A 21,181-nucleotide genomic window follows, 5' to 3' on the forward strand; every position below is an offset into this window, starting at 1 on the left:
GAATGGACGGACAGCTTTTCAACCTGAACTGGTTGAAATCCAAGAAGTAAACGACACTGACATCGCTTGTGGAGCTTCATTATGCAGATAACATTGCCACCTCCACACTCTCAGAAGAGAATCTCCAAACCATGCTTGACACCTTCCCGGAGGCATACCAAAGAATTGGTCTCAGCCTCAACCTCAAGAAAACTCAAGTACTTTACCAACCTGCCCCAGGGCAAGATCCGATCCCCCTCTCCATCAAGATCCATGGAGAAACCCGACCAAATGTGGAACAATTCCCCTACCTAGGAATCCACTTCTCATCTAAGGCTGACACCAATGCAGAGATCCAACATCGTATCCAACCTGCGAGCGCCTCATTCGGATGCCCAAGGACAAGGGTTTTTCACGACCGCGACATCCACGCTGGCACCAAGATCCTCGAGCACAAGGCGGTCTTCCTCCCAACTCGTCTACACGGTTCAGAAATTTGGAGAGTTACCATTAACCCTGGATGAGGGGGCAGCACGGTGGCGCAGTGGTTAGCATTGCTGCCTCACGGCGCCGAGGTCCCAGGTTCGATCCCGGCTCTGGGTCACTGTCCGTGTGGAGTTTGCACATTCTCCCTGTGTTTGCATGGGTTTTCCCCCCCACAACCCAAAGATGTGCAGGGTAGGTGGATTGGCCACGCTAAATTGCCCCTCAATTGGAAAAAATGAATTGGGTACACTAAATTTTTTTTAAAAACCTATATGAGAGGGATTCTCTGCATCAGCTGGGAGGACAGGTGTACTAACATCAGCGTCCGTGAAGGAGCCAAGAGCACCAGCATCGAGGACATGATCATCTGAAACCAACTCCACTGGGTCGGGCATGCGCTGAGGATGGCAAAGTGCCGACTGCCAAAGCAAACCTTCTTTGCCCAGCTCAGGGAAGGTTCCTGAACTAGAGGAGGAGAAAGGAAACATTTCAATGACACCCTGAAGGCTTATCTCACGAAATGCAACATGGCACGAGGGAGACCCTTTCTCAGAAGAGACCTACTCGAAGGAACCTCCTGATTGAAGGGTCAGAATTCTTTGTGGTCACTCAACAGCAAGAGGAGGCCCAGGAAAGGAGTCTGGGAAAGGAATACCAGCAATCCGGAGTCCAAGGACCGATCACACCTCCCGGAAACATCTACCAAGTGTGCGGTCGAAGATGCGACTCTAGGCTCCGGCTCATCAGCCACGCAAGGACCCACAGATCCCATGACCAGTAACACAGAGTTTCTTAGGTGGACAATCATACTCGTTAGTGACTGATTGCTGAAGAGAAGGTAATGTGGCGATGAGAATGACAGACAATACCACACAGTATTCTTTGGGGCCGAACAAGCGTTTTATAAAGCTCCATCATAACCTCCCGGCTCTTAGGTTCTATACCTCGGCTAATAAAGGCAGGTATCTGGTAGCACAGTGGATAACACTGTTGCTTCACAGCTCCAGAGTCCCAGGCTCGATTCCCAGCTTGGGTCACCGGGCGGAGTCTGCAAGTTCTCCACGTGTCTGCGTGGGTTTCCTCCGGGTGCTCCGGTTTCCTCCGACAAGTCCTGAAAGACGTGCTGTTAGGTAATTTGGTCATTCTGAATTCACGCTCCCTGTGCCCGAACAGGGGTAGGAATGTGGCGGCTAGGGGCTTTTCACAGTAACTTCATTGGGCAGTACAGTAGCATAAGTGGATAGCACTGTGGCTTCACAGCTCCAGGGTCCCAGGTTCGATTCCCCGTTAGGTCACTGCCTGTGTGGAGTCTGCATGTTCTCCCCGTGTCTGTGTGGGTTTCCTCCGGGTGCTCTGGTTTCCTCCCACAGTCCAAAGATGTGCAGGTTAGGTGGATTGGCCACGCTAAATTGCTCTCAGTGACCAAAAAAAAGTTAGGTGGGGTTATTGGGTTACGGGGATAGGGTGGAAGTGAGGGCTTAAGTGGGTCGGTGCAGACTCGATGGGCCAAATGGCCTCCTCCTGCACTGTATGTTCTATTGCAATGTTAATGTAAGCCTGCTTGTGACAATAAAGATTATTATTATATATGCCTTCTTCACCACCTTATCTACCAATGACCGAGTGTTGCAGACTGACACATTCCAAGGTCCAGGACTACATTCTGAAAGATGCACTTAACCTTGGGGTAGCTGTAAGCAGCAGAGAACATTGTGACATGAAATATAAATGTATATTGGAACCCAATTGGAATGAAATGAAAATCCCTTGTTGTCACAAGTAGGCTTCAAATGAAGTTACTGGGAAAAGCCCCTAGTCGCCACATTCCAGCACCTGTTTGGGGAGGCTGTTACGGGAATTGTAATGAGTGCTTCGTAATGTGTTGTGCGTGCTTTATGTAATGCCAAACTTGAATTGGAGTGTAAAGTATCTTTACAAATGGGTTTGTTATCACGCTGCTGATGGGACGGGGGTGGGGGGGGGGGGGGGGGGAGGTTGCAGTGAGTTAATCAGCAGCTTGACACCCTGCAGCATTGCCTGGCACTTGGCAGAGTCCGGCCTCAGCTTGACACCCTGCAGCATTGCCTGCCACTTGGCAGAGTAGCTTGACAGCCTGCAGCATTGCCTGGCACTTGGCAGAGTCTGGCCTCAGCTTGACAGCCTGCAGCATTGCCTGGCACTTGGCAGAGTCTGGCCTCAGCTTGACACCCTGCAGCATTGCCTGGTACTTGGTAGAGTCCGGCCTCCGGACAGCCCGCTCCACAACTCTTGCAGATTCCTGTGCATCCTGACTGACTCCAGTTTGGGAGGGTGGCTGTGAGCGGGAGCGCGCGCGCGTCCTGCGACCCAGCGGATTTTTGTTTTCTGGACGTTTCTGCAGCTTATTGTCGACGTCGCAGTGACTCAGAGTGAAGGGCAGGCGGGCCGGGCCGGCCCAGAGACACACACACAGAGAGAGAGCGCCGGGGGTCAACAGCTCAGAGACAGGTAGGAGCACAACTCCCAATAAACATAAACCCCGGGCCCCACCAAACACTCGTCTGTCACAACTATCTGCACCCTCAAATGTATTTAAACTGATTTCAATAACTTTCTGAGGTAAAGTCATTGTGAATTGGTCTGTGTTTGCCAGCCTGTTAACTTATCTACCACACGGGACCCCCAGCATAATTTGTGTGACACATTGTAACAGTGGCATTGTCACCTGGACACTTTGTAGCCGCTTGTCCCCATTCACTGTGTCTCAGTTGTTACTCTGTATCCGCGGTTTGTTACTCTGTATCCGCGGTTTGTTACTCTGCGGCTCGGTCCCGTCCCGGTCCTGCCCGCCGGGTCCCGCCTCCTCCGCCTGCTCATTGGGCGGCTGGCCGCTCAGCGACCACTTTATTGGCCACACCAGCTGTCAGTTATTCCCTGCCCCTCCCCCCCTCCAGACATGCTTCGCATTGAAAGAAAATCAGAAAATTCTGGAGCATGTTCGACAGGTCAGGCACACCTGGGAGGGGTGAGGAAGAGAGAGAAGACGACGTGGAATAGCAGGAGGTGGAGGAGGAGGAAGTGGTGGTGGTGGTGGAGGTGGAGGAGGAGGAAGTGGTGGTGGTGGAAGAGGAGGACCTCCTCTTGAACCTGCTAAAACTTGCCATTGACGGGTCCGGGCTGCAAGGGGGTCGTGTAGCCCGGCTGTCTGCCCCTCTTCCACAGCTTCATTATCCAAAGGCCAGGGGAATGGACTCCGATGGGGTGCTCTCTAGCCGGGTCGGTGCGGATTCAATGGGCCAAATGGCCTCCTTCTGCACTGTAGGGATTGTATGATTCATTTACGGCTGGGTGGCCTGAGAGAAATAAAATGAAAATGAAAATCGCTTATTGTCGCGAGTAGGCTTCGATGAAGTTACTGTGAAAAGCCCCTAGTCGCCACATTCCGGCGCCTGTTCGGGGAGGCTGGTACGGGAGCATGTGGTGTCCACCGCCACCATCGTGCTCGCCACTGGGTCTGGGGTGCTTGATCAATCCTTTTAATTTGATGTTCTTAAGTTTCAGTTGATCTTTGTTTTTGTTCAGAGCAGTGCCTCTTTAAGTGTCCCTTTTAATTTTTTTCATTTAGTTTAATTTGTTGATTAGTTTAATTTGTTCAACTTCAAAAGAGTCAAACAGGCCAGACAGCATCTCTGGAGAGGGGATCAGAGTTTACCCCCCCCCCCCCCCCCCCCCCCCCACCGATCTCCAAAATATCCCATAACACTGATTCCAAGCAACGGGTGTTTTTACTGGTGTCCCAGTCAATGATTAGCCATCAGTCAAAATCAGAATCGTCACATTGCTGTTTGATGGATCGTGCTGTGCTCAATATCTGAGTTTCCGACATTTCAACAGGGTCTGCACTTCAAAAGTATTTAATTGGTTGCAAGGTTCATTAAACTTAGAAACACAGAAAATAGAAGCAGGAGGAGGCCATTCGACCCTTTGAGTCTGCTCTGCCGTCCATTATGATCATGGCTGATCTTCAAGTTCGATACCCTGACTCCCCCCCCCCCTCCCCCCCCCCCCCATATCCCTTGATATCTTTAGCCCCAAGAGCTGTATCTAACCCCTTCTTGAAATTACACAATGTTTTGGCCTCAACTACTTTCTGTGCAAGCGAATTCCACAGATTCACCACACTCTGGGTGAAGAAATTTCTCCTCACCTCAGTCCTAAAAGGTTTATCCCGTAACCTCAAACTATGACCCCTAGTTCTGGACCTCCCCACCATCGGGAATATTCTGAATCTATGCTGTCAGAATTTTATAGGTTTCTATGAGATCCCCTCTCACTCTTCTAAACTCCAATGAATATAATCCTAACCAATGCCAGGTAGTGGTGGAAACATAGTACAGGAACATAGTCTCATGGGAGTGGCCCTTTAAGAAATGTTTTTGTCTTATCACATGGCTTCAGTGATGTCATTGTGCTGGGCTGTGGCTGTGTGAGCTTTTACTTTTGTTTTGAGTTTTGGAGCTGGTTTGTGGCTCTGTGAGTTTTTACTTTCATTTTCCCATTTGGCTGCTGAAGACTCAGACAGGGAAGTATTTTGGCCTGTCTCTCTATTTTCAATTTTAAAGAGTTATTCCAAAGAAGAAACGTAATGATTATACTTACCTGCTGTTTTGGTAAAAAGGGTTGTTTTGGTTTAAGGGATCTTGTTATTGAACTGGAACAGTTAAGGGGGAATTCATTAAGGGTTATACATAGATTACTGTAGCTGTATGGGGTCTTTGTTTTCGGGATATAAGCTAAATATGGGGAAAAGTGAGATGTTTGCGGTCCAGGCGAGGGACGGGAGAGGCGATTGGGGGATCTCCCTTTAAGATTAGTAGGGGGAAGCTTTAGGTACCTAGGCATTCAAGTGGCGCGAGAATGGGACCGGCTGCATAAATTAAATCTGGCCCGGCTTGTAGACCAAATGAAGGACGATTTTCAGAGATGGGACGCACTCCCGTTGTCATTAGCAGACAGTGAAGTTGACGGTCCTCCCGAGATTCCTGTTTGTATTTCAGTGTCTCCCCATCCTTACTCTGCGGTCCTTTTTAAATGGGTCAACAAAGTGATCTCGGGCTTTGTTTGGGCGGGCAAGATCCCGCGGGTAAGGAAGGTAATGCTTGAGGTGAGTCGGGGAGAGGGTGGGCTGGCGCTGCCACATTTTAGTAAGTATTACTGGGCGGCGAATATAGCCATGATGAGGAAGTGGGGTGGTGTTTGAGGGGTCGGCACGGGAGCATATGGAGGCGGCTTCATGCAAGGGCACCAGTTTGGGGGCGTTGGTAACTGCACCTCTGCCGTTCCCGCCGGCACGGTACTCCACCAGGACCGTGGTGGTGGCAGCCCTGAGAGTCTGGGGAAATGGAGGAGACATGTGGGAGCAGAGGGAACACCGGTCTGGTCCCCAATCTGTAATAATCACCGGTTTGCCCCGGGAAGTATGGATGGGGGATTCCGCATATGGCAGAGCAGGGATTGAGAGGATGGGGGATGTGTTCACAGAGGGGAGCTTTCCGAGTATGAGGGCGCTGGAGGAGAAGTTTGGGTCGGCGAGGGGAAAAAAATTCAGGTATCTGCAGGTGCGGGACTTCATACGTAAACCTTCCCGCTCCGACCGCTAAGGGGGATTCAGGACAGGGTAGTTTCCAGAGGATGAGTAGGAGAAGGGAGCGTCTCGGACATTTATAAGGAACTTATGGGGTTGGAGGAGACGCAGACCGAGGAGCTGAAGCGCAAGTGGGAGGAGGAGCTGGGAGGAGAGATAGAGGAGGGCCTTTGGGCAGATGCGTTGAGTAGAGTCAACGCGTCCGCAACATGTGCCAGTCTCAGCCTGATACAATTTAAGGTCGTTCACCGGGCTCACATGACAGTGGCCCGGATGAGCAGATTCTTTGGGGTGGAAGACGGGTGTGCAAAATGTGCGGGAGGACCAGGGAACCATGTCCACATGTTCTGGACATGTCCGATCCTTGGGGGATTTTGGCAGGGGTTTGCAGATGTCATGTCCACGGTGTTAAAAACAAGGGTGGCATTGAGTCCAGAGGTGCTGATTTTTGGGGTGTCGGAAGACCCGGGAATCCAGGAGGAGAAAGAGGCAGACGTTCTGGCCTTTGCTTCCCTGGTAGCCCGGAGACGGATACTATTAGCTTGGAGGGACTCAAAGCCCCTGAAGTCGGAGACCTGGCTATCGGGCATGGCTAGCTTTCTCTGTTTGGAGAAAATCAAGTTCGCCCTGAGAGGGTCACTGTTAGGGATCACCCGGAGGTGGCAACCGTTCGTCAACTTCTTCGCGGAAAATTAATCGTCAGCAGAGGGGGGGGGGGGGGGGGGGGAGGTTAGTTTAGCTGAGAGTAAGGGGTTAATAAAGATGGGACCTGTAAGGGAGGGAGGCGGCTTTTACACTATGTTTATAGTCTCATGAACATTGTTTATTGTGTTGTTGTTATAATACCAAAAAAACCTCAATAAAATGTTTATTAAAAAAAAAAATTCTTACTGTGGGTGTTTATGCAAATGTAACTAAATTCGTAGAATTAAGCTTGTTTTTTGATTAAAGGCGCCTCAGAAATCTGTTGAATAACCCCTGAAAGGCAGGTTCTTGTGCTCGCTGTAACCAAAATCAATAAACAATTGTAGGTCCGGTGAACTCCATGATGTACTTCGGAGTTTTCCGTCCCATAACAGTAGGAGTAGACCATTCAGCCCCTCGAGCCTGATCTGCTCCAATACTTGACTCAATCGTGGCTGATTTGCTTCTACCTCAACCTCATTTTCCTATCTTTTTCCGCACCCTTCCCGTATCTCCCTCGCAGCATCTCCATATCCCACCGTGTGCAAGTCTTCTTTCATAAATCAGTATTTGAAAGCTAATATTTATTCGTTCATGGGTTGTGAGCATCGCTGACCAGGCCAGCATTTATTGCCGGTCACTAATTGTCCTTGAACTGCCTCCTTGAACACAACTGAGCTTTCTACAAACCACTTCACCAGGATGTTAACAGTCAATCACATTACTGCGGGGAAAAAGTGGGGGGTGGGGGGGGGGGGGGGGGGGGGGGGAGGGGGGTGGATCTGGAGTCACATGTAGGTGAGTCTGGGTAAATAATTTTTTTTCTCCTTTTTAATAAAATAAATTTAGAATACCCAATTATTATTTTTTTCCAATTAGGGCCAAATTAGCGTGGCCAATCAACCTACCCTGCACATCTTTGGGTTGAGGGAGTAAAACCCACGCAGGTGCGGGGAGAATGTGCAAACTCCGCACAGACAGTGACCCAGGGCCGGGATTCGAACCCGGGTCCTCAGTAGCGTAGTCCCAGTGCTAACCACTGTGCCGCGTGCCGCCCTCTTTATTTTGTCTTATGGGATGTGAGCGGTCGCTGACCAGGCCAGCACTGGTTGGCCATCCCAAATTCCCCTTGAACCGAATGGGCTTGCTAGACCATGTCAGAAGGCAGCTGAGGGTCAACCACGTTGCTGTGGGTCTGGAGTTGCAGGTGGTCGGCCGGACCAGATAGGGCTGGCAGATTTCCCTTCCTAAAGGACAGTGGAGTTTTCTGACAATCTTAAAAGATCGTTCATTCCATTCCAAAATTCATTGAGTTAAATTTGCATTGCCCACTGTAAATCCCTGTGATGGGATTTGAATTAATTTGCCCACAGTATTGGCCCCAATTGTAACCTTGACCCTAATGCAATCGCTATGCTATGGGAACATAGGAATTAGGAGCTGAGGTCGGGAATTCAGCCCCTCGAGCCTGCTCCGCCATTCAATCAGATCATGGCTGATCTCTTCCTGGTCTCAAATTCACCTCCCCACCTCTTCCCCATATCCCTTTAACCTGTTTTTTGCCTTCAATCTGCTTCCACCAATCTTTTGGGCAGTGCACTTCAGGTCCTCAGAGAACAAACAGTGCCCAAGGAGGCCATTCGGCCCATCGAGTCTGCACCGACCCACTTAAGCCCTATCCCCGCAACCCAATAACCCCTCCTAACCCTTTTTTTTGGACACTAAGGAGAATTTAGCATGGCCAATCCACCTAACCAGCACATATTTGGACTGTGGGAGGAAACCGGAGCACCCGGAGGAAACCCATGCAGACACGGGGAAAACGTGCAGACTCCGCACGGACAGTGACCCAGCCGGGAATTGAACCTGGGACCCTGGCGCTGTGAAGCCACCGTGCTAACCACTGTGCTGCCCAATTCATGCTGCTCATGATGCGCAGCGTTTAAAAATAGCCATGTTCCCGACAACCGATGGTAATGGGCAGTGCTGGTGGTGTTAGGAAGGGCATCATCGCCGTGCTTGTAAACACAAAGGTGTGAGTTTAATTGCCAAAATTTGAATCAGGAATTCTTTTAAGAAAATCAAATTTCTGAAGAGAATAATTGTGGGATTGTCTTTTGAAAGAGAGGTATCGGCAATGGCTAGAGTAGCATCGCGTCTCACTCTTGAGTTAGAAGGGCTCACTTCAGAGTCTTGAGCCCACATTCTAGGCTGACATTCCAATGTCGCACTGTTGGAGGCGCTGTAAATTAAATTCATTAAAATTGCTTATTGGCACAAGTAGGCTTCAAATGAAGTTACTGTGAAAAGCCCCTAGTCGCCTGTTCGGGGAGGCTGGTACGGGAATTGAACCATGCTGCTGGCCTGCCTTGGTCTGCTTGAAAAGCCAGCTATTTAGCCCAGTGTGCTAAACCAAGTGGGTAAACCGAGCCCCCCTATCCTCTCGGGCAGATATGAAAGAAAATCCTACGGCATTATTCAAAAAGGAGAACATGGGCCCAGTGTCCTGGCCAATATTTACCTCTTGACCATATCATCGAGAATCAGATCAGCTGGCCATTTGTTGGTGGGTGCTGGCTGTGTACCTATTAACAGCCATGTTTCATACGTTACAACAAGTGAGAAAGTGAAAGTGAAAATCGCTTATTGTCACAAGTCGCATTCAATGAAGTTGCTGTGAAAAGCCCCTAGTCGCCACATTTCGGCGCCTGTTCGGGGAGGCTGGTACGGGAATTGAACTGTGCTGCTGATCTGCCTTGGTCTGCTTTAAAATCCAGCGATTTAGTCCAGTGTGCTAAACCAGCCCCTGGTGACTCCATGTGAAAGGTTCTTCATTGTGAAACGCTTTGGACATGAAAGAGTCCTCCCTGTCTATTTCCTTTGTTCCTATTTCTTTTATTTTACTATTTTTGGTCGGTGTGATGCATCATCAGGATGTGCCTTGGTGCAGAAGATCCCAAGTTTAAACAGCTTGATTGCCAGGACAGTGTGTTCCTAGGTTTGGAGAGGAGAAACCGGACTCTTCAGTGCCGACTGGATCTCAGAAACCAGCTTTGGAGCGACTCTGGTTTATTGGTTAATTGCCAACCAGTGAGTTCATAGAATTATAGAATTTACAGTGCAGAAGGAGGCCATTTGGCCCATCGAGTCTGCACCAGCCCTTGGAAAGAGCATCCCATTTAAGCCCTTGCTTCCAACCTCTCCCCGTAACCCAGTAACCTCACCTAACCTTTCTTTGGACACGAAAGGCAATTTAGCATGGCCAATCCACCTAACCTGCACATCTTTGGACTGTGGGAGGAAACCGGAGCACCCGGAGGAAACCCACGCAGACACGGGGAGAACGTGCAGACTCTGTACAGACAGTGACCCGAGCCGGGAATCGAACCTGGGACCCTGGAGCTGTGAAGCAACAGTGCTAACCACTGATTATTATTAAGACACACCAAAATGAAAGTCTGAACTTCAGAAAGATATTAACTGGAAGCCTTCCCAGTGCATCAAAGTTCCTTTATCTTCTTATTTTTATTAATATTTATAGAATTTACAGTGCAGAAGGAGGCCATTCAGCCCATCGAGTGTGCACCGGCTCTTGGAAAGAGCACCTTACCCAAGGTCAACAACTCCACCCTATCCCCATAACCCAGTAACCCCACCCAACACTAAGGGCAATTTTGGACACTAAGGGCAATTTATCATGGCCAATCCACCTAACCTGCACATCTTTGGACTGTGGGAGGAAACCGGAGCACCCGGGGAGGATGTGCAGACTCCGCACAGACAGTAACCCAAGCTGGAATCGAACCTGGGACCCTGAAGCTGTGAAACGATTGTGCTATCCACAATGCTACCGTGCTGCCCTTTCCACCAGCCTTTCCCCTCTTGTGTTGTTTGTCTGTATATATGTGTGTGTGTGTATACATATATGAGTAGGGTGAGTTAGGAGTGGGGGTTGGGAAAGGGGTATTAGATAGTTACATTTTCTGTCAATTTAATTGTATTAATTGTAATACTTTACATAATAAATGGTTACTTGTGTTAAAGTTACAAACCTGGTGACTAGTTTATTGGGCTCAACCAAGGACCTATGATATTTTAGATAAAATCTCATTTTTCTGTGTTGCGACTCAAGGTCAAGTGGAGTTGGAATCAGCCACACACTAGCCCAGGGTTCCGTGACACCCTGAGGTCAGGAAAGGTGCTGTGTAATTTTTTTAATGAACAAAAAAATTATTTTATTACGAACATGTAATGTTGCAGCCAGTAAACACCCCGGGAAACATACTTCCCAACAATCAACTATACAGTCTGTACAGATTTTCCCCATTTTCCACCAACCCCTCCCCGAGACGAATAGCTCCTCAAACATCCCCCACCTTTTCTCAAACTCCCCTGCTGAATCTCTTAACTCATACTTTATCTTCTCTAATCGCAGGAAGTTGTACAGATCACCCAACCAAGCCGCTACTCCCGGTGCCGATCGCCACTCCAGCAAAATTCGCCGCCATGTAATCAGAGAGGCGAAGGCCACGACATCGGCCTTCCTCCTCTCCATGAGCTCCGGCTTCTCTGAAACCCTAAATATCGCCACCAAAGGGTCCACCTCCTCCTCCACTATCCTGGCTAAAATCGCGTACACTCCCGCCCAGAATCTTCCCAATTTTTCAAAACCACAAAACATGTGCGCGTGATTCACTGGCCCCCGCCCACACTTCTCACGCTCATCTGCTACCCCCTGAAAGAACCCACTCATTCTCGCCCGAGTCATATGCACCCTGTGCACCACCTTAAACTGTATCAGGCTCATCCTTGCACAAGAGGAGGTCCTGTTTACCCTTTGCAGTGCCTCACTCCATAAGAGTGAGAGTCCAGTTAAGAGTCAACCATACCGCTGTGCGGGTCTGCAGTCACATGTAGGCCAGACCGGGTAAGGACGGCAGATTTCCTTCCCTAAAGGACATTAGTGAACCAGATGGGTTTTTACGACAATCGACAATGGCTTCATGGTCATCATTGTACTTTTAACTCCAGATTTTTATTGAATTTAAATTTCACCATCTGCAGTGGTGGGATTCGAACCGAGGAGCAGTAGCCTGGGTCTTTGAATTACTTGGCTAGTGACAATACCCACTACACCACCGCCTCCTCTCGTCATCACTTCAGTCATACCGGCAGGAAAAAAAGCTTTTCAGATCGAAACCAGTGGAATGTGGCAACCCTTTCTGTGGGCAACGGTCATCAAAATGTCTCTGGAACCAGAGGATACCATTTAACAATAAGGGGTCTTCCGTTTAAGTTGGAGATGAGGAGAATTTGTTTCTCTCAGGGTTGTTCTCACCCCCAGAGAACACTGGGGGCTGGCTCATTGAATATGTTCAAGGCAAAGTTAGACAGATATTTGATAGACCGGGGAGTCGAGGGTTTTGGGGAGTAGCTGTCTCACTTTAATCTGCAGATTTGCTAAAAAGTGATCCGCCCACAATGGGCGGGATTCATATCGCAAAGTCTTGAGAGATTGCATTGGATCTCGGGAGGCACTGTGAGCCGGGTGGATCCCAGGAGCGGGATCTCCCGGCGTCTATCGGTCACGCTGGCGAGATATTTTTTCGGGTGTACTGTGGCCGTTCGGTCGGGCCCGGTGCCTCAGTAATTTATAATCTTGCTGATAACTTAGGCAAATAGACCTCTTTGCTTGCTGACAATACAAAGATTGGTGGTAATATAAGGCTGAAAAGAGATATAGGCACGAAAAGTAAGAGGGTAGCAAAGTGGCCGATGGAATATAATGTGGGAAAGTCTGAAGGTATTCACTTTGGTCTTAAAAATAAAAAAGCAGAATAGTTTTTAAAAGGTAGTAAACTTGTAAACATTGTCCAGAGGGACTTTGGTATACTTGTTCAAAGAACTCAAAGTTGGCACGCAGGTACAGCAAGAAATTAGGAAGGAAAATGACACATTGGCCTATATTGGGGCTGGTTTAGCTCATTGGGCTAAATCGCTGGTTTTTAAAGCAGACCAAGCAGGCCAGCAGCACGGTTCGATTCCCGTACCAGCCTCCCCGGACAGGCGCCGGAATGTGGCGACTAGGGGCTTTTCACAGTAACTTCATCGAAGCCTATTTGTGACAATAAGCGATTTTCATTTAATTTCGTATATTGCAAGGGGATTGGAATACAGGAATAAGGAAGTCTTGCTAAAATTGTACAGAGCTTTGGTGAGAGCACATCGGGTGGTATTTTGTGTGCAATTTTGGTCTCTATGTTTAATAAAGGGTATGCATGCATTGGAGGCAGAGCAGTGAAGATTGTCTGGATTGGTCCCTGGGATGTAGCGTTGTCCTATGCTATGACGAGAGGCTGAGCAAATTGGGCTGACTGTAAATACTTGAGTGATGGTCAATCTTGTGTAAAGGACGAGCCATGACTTTTGCAAAAATAATCTTTGCACTGGCCACAGCTTGCTTCTGTGGTGAAAGCTAACTTTGTGCCAACCCACTCACTGATGGACCAGCAGACCGTCGAAGGCCATGGCCAGGATTCACCGATATCGCGGCCAAGGGGTGACGCCGGCGTTAAAACCGGCTCGAACGACGCCGGAGTCAACGGGCCTCCAGGCCCAGTAATTCTCCACCTCTTCGGGGGCTAGAAAGGCGCCGGAGTGCTGTCATTTCAACGCTGAAAGCCGGCCCTACACGGCCGGCGCTGGTCCGCGCGTGCGTGACACGGCCGTCGCATGCGCGTGGTTGCCGTCTCCGTGCCGGCGCAGAGCAACATATCGGCGACCGAACAGCGGGCCCGCAAGGCAGGAGGTAGGCCACCTCCAGATCACCGCTGATCGGAAGCCCCTGATCGCGGGTCTGCCCCGTGGAGCCCCCCCCCCGCCCCCCCGAGTCAGATCCACTAGGACCTCCACATCAGCCGCGGGTTGTGGCTCCTGCTGGGTAGTGCCAGGTCTGAACCATGCCAGCGGGAGTTCCACACATCATGCGCGGAGAATTGGCGCAGGGCCTATTTCTGTGGCCCCCGACCGGCAATGCGGTGACCGCGTGGGCGCGATTGCCGCCGATTCTCTGGTTGCTGGAGAATCGGCAGCCTGGCATCGGAGCGGTGTGGCGGGATTCTCGCCCCCCCCCCCTCCCACCATGTGATTCTCCGACCTGCTGCGGGCTCGGAGAATTCCGTCCCATGTGTCTGCACACGGTCAATGCACGATAAAAGCACTTTCTGGCTTCTTTTGCGCTATTTTTGGGGACCGAGTTGACCTGTCAGGTCCCTGACCCCTGTCAACTCTGTGATAGTGAGACGATGGGGAGAGGGTGGATTTCAAGCCCTCAAAAATATTACTCGTATAAAAGTCGATCCCTACTTCTTATCTAAAAATTCCATCTTAGAAACTCAACTTTTATATACGCATGTTCAGTACTGTATATGCTTTGTGGTTTAGAAGAAAGAGAGGTGATCTCACTGAAACATACAAGATTCTGAGAGTTGATAGGGTCGAGGCTGAGATATTGTTTCTGTTAGTTGGGAAATTTGGAACACGGGGGCACAGTCTCAGGACAAGGTGTCAAGTGTCAATCATTTATGACTGAGATGAGTGTAGTGATATCATGGTTGTGTTGTAATTCACCGACTGACCACTAGGAGTGTCATTAATATATAAGTGAATGTTAGAGTCAGGAGACTTCAGAATGTTTAGGGAGCTGGGAGAGAGGTTGCTTGTGCATGTTCATACTGTTATTCATCTGTTGTTTTGTACATATTGATCCACAGTGAATGTTAATAAATCGTTTATAGCAGCAAGTGTTCTTGAAATATAAATCAGGTCATCCGACAAGAACATTACAATGAGGTGAAATTATTCAAACCTTTAGAATTCTAACCCAGAGGATTGTGGATACTCCACCCTTGAACACATTAAAGACTGGGAGAGACAAGGGGCTGGATTCTCCGCCCCGCCGCGCCACTTTTCTGCCTTGATCCGCGGGCGGGATACTCCGTTATGCCAGCCGATCAATGGGGTTTCCCATTGTGGGGCAGCCCCACGCCATCGGGTAAAACCCCAGGCGTCGGCAAAACGGAGAATCGCGCCGGCGGAGAATCCTGCCCAAGATTTTTGGTGTCTCAGGGAAATGGGACAGAGAATTGGGTGGGAAAGCGGAGTTGAAGCCCAAGATCATATTGAATGGTAAGGCAAGTTGGACTAATTCTGTTCCTATTTCCCGTGTTCTTGTGAGAGTAAGCTGTAATTCAGCGTCCAGGAAGGATATGGACTGGTTCATGGAGCTAGAAAATAGCTCTCTGATCTAGGTTTGATTATTCCATTGGAGTCTTGGCTCGCCTCCCACATTTAATTCTCCCTAAACATAAGGGGCGGAATTCTACCCCCCCCCCCCCCCCCAAGCCGGGTGGGAGAATCGCCGGGGCGCTGAGCGAGTCCCGCCACGCTGCCCCGGCACCCGCACGCGATTCTCCCACCCCCCCCAAACCGGCGCGGCGAGATTTACGGCTGGCCGCTGGGAGAATCGTCGCTCGCCGTTTGTAATGGGCGAGCGGCGATTCTCCAGCCCGAATGGGCCGAGGGGCCTGCCCAATACGACGGGTTCACGCCGGCGCCGTCCACACCTGGTGGCTGCCGGCGGGAACAGCGCAGGAACGCTGGGGGGGGGGGGGGGGGGAGCGGGATCCAGCACCAGGGGGGACCTCAAAAGGGGTCTGGCCTACGATCGGTGCCCACCGATCAGCGGGCCGGCCTCTCTGAAGGAGGAACTCCTTTCCTCCGCTGCCCCGCAAGATCCATCCGACATTTCTTGCGGGACGTCCGCGGGGAGGACGGCAACCGCGCATGCGCAAGTGACGTCATTTACGCGGCGGCGCTTTTACGCGGCGCCAAGGCCCGTCGCGCGTAAATGATGCGGCGCCGCTCCTAGCCCCCCAGGGGTGGGAGAATAGGGGGCGAGGAGCGGCCTCCGACGCCGGAGTGAAACACTCCGGTTTTCACTCCGGCGTCGGGATGGGAGAATTCTGCCCAAGGTACCCACCAGAACTCTGCTGCTCGTGTCTTAACTTGCACCGGGTCCCATGAACCCATCACTGCTCATGTTTTCCAGTCCCTTGATGGCCTTGCCCCTCCCTATCTCTGCCACCAGTGCCACAGGCCTCCTTTATGTGCACTCCTGTAAATGGAGCCTCTTGCCCACCCCTGACTTCCACTGTTTCACCACTGGCGGCGGCACATTCAGTTGCCTGGAACCTGAACTCTGGAATTCCCTCTCCCACCACCTCTCTGACACACTAAAGCCCCTTTCCTTTTCCGACACTCGCTAAAACCTGGATCCGTCCTGCTATCTCCTGTGGCTCACTGCCTCTTACACGTAGGTGCCGTAGTTAGAATGTTTTAGTTGCCAAGTAATTTGCGAGGGCATCTTGGAGAGACTAGGGGCCGAACCGTCCGGACCTGCCTGCCACGGGAATTCCAGGATGGGCAGGACCGGATATTCCCACTCTTGGGGGCTGCTGATAGTCAGTGGATGCTTGCCGAAGTTCGGCGTTGAACAACTGGGCGGGATTTTCCGGGCGCTCCCACCCTGAGACCGGAAATTCCCACCCAAGTTCAACAGGCCACTGATTGGTCCGCCAAATTCCCACAAAGGGCGGGTCTGGAAAATGTTAACCCTTTGTGTTCAGGTGGAAGGGCAAGGAGAGTGCGGTACATTTTTGAGACAATTAGGATCTTTGCAGGAAAGAGAGTGTGGGGGTGGGAGGTGTGGAGTAAAAGTGTCACTTCTTGTTACAAATACTATTGGGCCTGCAGTTATATTTTCAGCTCTCTTCATTTTACTTCTAGAACCCAGGGTTTTTTTTCCTGCCTGTTCAGGACAGGTCGCTCACTCTGCTAAACTCGGAATGCCTTCGCTGGCTTTTTCCATTTGACCTACAATCGAGTGCATGCGATATTTGATTCAGGGAGAGGCCGATGCTGTGAGTTTTTCCATTCCATCCCGGCAACTTGAGTTCAGAAGAAAAACCTTGAGGTGGAAAGTCTGCTCTCTCTGCAGTCGGTAAAATGGCCACGGAATGGGTTTTGGCTCAAGCCATACTACCATCACATAACGTTGTATTCTGTCATTGGCGGCATGAGGAAGAGCTTTTTTTTTTGCACGACTGGTTATGATCTGGAATGCACTGTCTGTTAAGGTGGTAGATACAGTTTATTTAGTTATTAGTCGCTGCTAATTTGTATTTTATTGCTTTTAGTGTTTATCTGAATTGTATAATTTATTTTGCTGCCAAGTTAGCCTCATGGCCAGGCCATTATTGTAAATGCGAATTGGTTCTCAATTGACTTACCTGGCTAACTACAGGTTAAATAAATACATAAAGTAGTCTTCAAAGGGGATTTGGATAAATATTTGAAGGGGAAAAAGATGTGGGAAAAGAGCTGAGGATGGGTGCTCCACAGAACTGTCAACACGGATTGATGAGGCATTTTACCTCATTCTGTGCTGTCCGTATCTTACTGTGTCAACAAAGAACATATAACAGTACAGCACAGAACAGGCCCTTCGGCCCTTGATGTTGCGCCGAGCATTGTCCGAAACCAAGATCAAGCTATCCCACTCCCTGTCATTCTGGTGTGCTCCATGTGCCTATCCAATAACCGCTTGAAAGTTCCTAAAGTGTCCGACTCCACTATCACAGCAGGCAGTCCATTCCACACCCTAACCACTCTCTGAGTAAAGAACCTACCTCGGACATCCCTCCTATATCCCACCCTGAATCTTATAGTTATGCCCCCTCGTAACAGCTACATCCACCTGAGGAAATAGTCTCTGAACGTCCACTCTATCTATCCCCCTCATCATCTTATAAACCTCTGTTAAGTCGCCTCTCATCCTCCTCCGCTCCAAAGAGAAAAGCCCTAGCTCCCTCAATCTTTCCTCATAAGACCTATCCTGCAAACCAGGCAGCATCCTGGTAAATCTCCTTTGCACCCTTTCCAATGCTTCCACATCCTTCCTATAATGAGGTGACCAGAACTGCACACAATACTGGCTGCAGCTGCACAGGGCCTTGGGAGAATCCATAATAGAACCCCACAGTGCAGAGGTGGCTATATGGCACAACACGTGTTTCGATTCTGTGAATGGTTGTGGGTTTAAGTCAGTGAAATGAAAGAGCATTGACAACAGACTGGACACGAGGTAAGAAGCCTGGGTCAGCTGGGGTAGCCCCTGGGGTCAGAAGGTCATGGGTTTAACTCCCACTCCCAAGACTTGAGCAGAAATATCTAAGCTGACACTCTCGGTGCGGTGCTGCCCTGTCAGAGATGCCGTCTTTCGCATGAGTCGCCCAACCAAGACCCCGTCTGCCTGCTCGGGAAGGGGTAAGACATCCCACGCTGAGAACAGGGGAGTTCTGCCTAGTATCAATTATCCATTGCTAAGAAAACACCTCTGATTAACTTATTTCATAGAATCACTATAGTGCAGAAGGAGGCCATTTGGCCCATCAGGTCTGCATGATGCTCTGAAAGGGTACCCTTCCTAGGGTCAGGGTATCCCTTTAACCCAGTAACCCAAAGTAACCGTTTGGATTCTAAGGGGCAATTTAGCATGGCCAATCCACCCAACCTGCACATCTTTGGACTGTGGGAGGAAACCAGAGCACCCGGGGGCAAACCCACGCAGACACGGGGAGAATGTGCAGACTCCGCACAGTCACCCGAGGCCGGAATTGAACCCAGGTCCCTGGTGCTCTGAAGCAGCAGTGCTAGCCACTGTGCCCCCCTGTTATGTTATTATGATCATATTGCTGTGTGGGAGAGCTAGCTGAGTGGAATTTGGCTGCTGTGTTTCCTGTAGCAGTGTCTATAGTTGAAAGGTATTGCTTATGGCTCTAAAGCTTTGTGGGGGAGGGGGCCTGTACAAGGCACTGTACCAGCCCTGGTCTGTGGAGTTTGTTGGTCAGCAGGGTGCTGCGAACACACTTTTAGACTTTGACATTTTTAGGAAGAAATAACTTGTACATTGCTTCACAGCGGCAGGGTCCCGGGTTCGATTCTCACCTTGAGTGACTGTGCGGAGTCTGCACGTTCTCCCCGTGTCTGCGTGGGTTTCCTCCGGGTGCTCCGGTTTCCTCCCACAAGCCCCGAAAGACGTGCTTGTCAGGTGAATTGGACATTCTGAATTCTCCCTCAGTGTACCCGAGCAGGCGCCGGAGTGTGACGACTGGGGGCTTTTCCCAGTAACTCCATTGCTGTGTTAATGTAAGCCTACTTGTGACAATAAAGATTATTATTATTATTATTATTGCTCAACACAAGGAAACGGGACAATAATAAAGATTATTATTATTATTATTAAGCTGAAGAAAATTTCAACCGATCTTAAAAGATGTGGTGCAGGAGAGAGTTGGAAAGCAGAGCAACCAGAATCAACTTGGGTGTCACTAGTGATGGTGGAAAGGTCGAATTCGATGGGTTCACCGGTTCCATGTGTACAAATGATGTGTCAACCAGTTAATTGTCTTCCGAGGGAACTGACTGCCTGGTTGCTTTGTAACAAATAATAGCTCTTTACCGATGATGCTATGAATCATGCATAGCAGGACAGAAAACAGTCCTTATACGGAGCGTGTTTGAAATGCTGCCTGTGTTTTTTTTTTAAGCTCTTCTCTAACTGGAGATGAGATTGGTATGTGGAGTGCTTTGGCTCAAAAGCTGCACATTTTCTCACTGCAGTGGGGACATTGGAATGTGCAGGACTAGATTGAGCAACAACTTGCACTCACAAAGCACCTCTAACGTGGTAAACTATTCCTCGGGGCTTCACAGGGGCCGAAACAGACCAAAGCAGATCGGTGCCCAGCCAAATAAGAGATGCAGCCTTCAAGGGTCGAATGGCCTACTCCTGCTCTGATTTCCTCCATTGGAACAGTGACCAAAACCGTGGATCTCCCTAACAGCACTGTGGGTGTACCTACACCTCATGGACTGCAGCAGTTCACCACCAACATCTCGAGGATACTTGGGAACGGGGGCATTAAGCTGTGGTCTTGTCCAAACCCTGTGAATGAATTGTAAAAAAAAGATGGGGAGGTTAAGAATGAAGTATTACAATCACTAAGCTTTTCCCAGATTTTAAGCTTTCCTTTATCCCCTGGGAAGTTTTATTGCTTTAAGGTTGGAATCTATTCCCCTACCTCTCCAAACCGCTGCCCCCTCCCCAATTTATAATCATCTTTTCTGAAGACGACAAATGATGGATTAAGAGCCACTCGGCCTCTCGAGACTGCCCCGCCATTCAATAAGATCATGGCTGAGCTGATGGTAACCTCAACCCCACATTCCTGCCGACCCCTGATAACCTTTCACCCCTTGTTAATTTGACTAACCTCCTTTACTAACGGTCCTTCTGAAAATTCAGATACACCACAGCCGTTGGTTGCAATACATACCACACGAACCAAATTGCACCATCTGCTGTGGTGAGATTCGACCCCGGGTCCGCAGTCCATTACCCTGGATCTCCGGGTTACTTGTCCAGTGACGATACCACTAGGAGGAACAAAGAAGAGTACATCACAGGAACAGGCCCTTTGGCCTCCAAACCTGTGCCGATCATCATGCTCTAACTGAAAAAAAAACCTACTTAGAACATAGAACAGTACAGCACAGAACAGGCCCTTCGGCCCTCAATGTTGTGCCGAGCCATGATCACCCTACTCAAACCCACGTATCCACCCTATACCCGTAACCCAACAACCCCCCCCTTAACCTTACTTTCATTAGGACACTACGGGCAATTTAGCATGGCCAATCCACCTAACCCGCACATCTTTGGACTGTGGGAGGAAACCGGAGCACCCGGAGGAAACCCACGCACACAGGGGGAGGACGTGCAGACTCCACACAGACAGTGACCCAGCCGGGAATCGAACCTGGGACCCTGGAGCTGTGAAGCATTTATGCTAACCACCATGCTACCCTGCTGCCCCAGGTCATACTTGGTCCGTTTCCCTCTATTGCCTCCCTATTTATGTTCCCATTCAGATGCCTCTGAAATGTTGCTGATGTGCTGCTTCCACCACATCCTCTGGCAGCACGTTCCAGGCACCCACCACTCTCTGTGTGAAAAACCTACCCCGCACATCTGCCTTAAACTTTCCCCCTCTCACCTTGAAGCTGTGCCCCCTTGTAATTGATACTTCCACCCATGGGAAAAGCCTCTGACTATCCACCCTGTCTGTGCCTCTCATAATTTTGTAGACCCCTATACGGACTCCCCTCAGCCGCTGTCTTTCCAGTGAAAACAATCCTAGTTTATTCAACCTCTCCTCATAGCCAACACCCTCGAGGCCAGGCAACAACCTGGTGAACCTTCTTTGCCCTTTCTCCAAAGCTTCCACG

At 49.8% G+C, this 21,181-nt stretch overlaps 1 protein-coding gene across 4 annotated transcripts in view; it reads left to right on the top strand.

The window, feature by feature from the left end:
* Window positions 1-2,713: 2,713 nt before the first annotated feature.
* dnajb2 (DnaJ heat shock protein family (Hsp40) member B2) overlaps window positions 2,714-21,181 on the top strand; it is a 72,089-nt gene continuing 53,621 nt past the window's right edge. For 2 of the 4 annotated variants that reach the window (XR_005459825.1, XM_038790143.1), the window contains exon 1: window positions 2,714-2,952. The gene's annotated coding sequence lies outside the window, so the exon portion shown is untranslated. The remainder of the gene's footprint in view (window positions 2,953-21,181) is intronic. The other 2 variants (XM_038790144.1, XM_038790145.1) reach the window with 2 other exon arrangements.

Source organism: Scyliorhinus canicula, chromosome 2 (genome assembly GCF_902713615.1).
Source record: "Scyliorhinus canicula chromosome 2, sScyCan1.1, whole genome shotgun sequence".
In the NCBI taxonomy this organism is placed as follows: domain Eukaryota; kingdom Metazoa; phylum Chordata; class Chondrichthyes; order Carcharhiniformes; family Scyliorhinidae; genus Scyliorhinus; species Scyliorhinus canicula.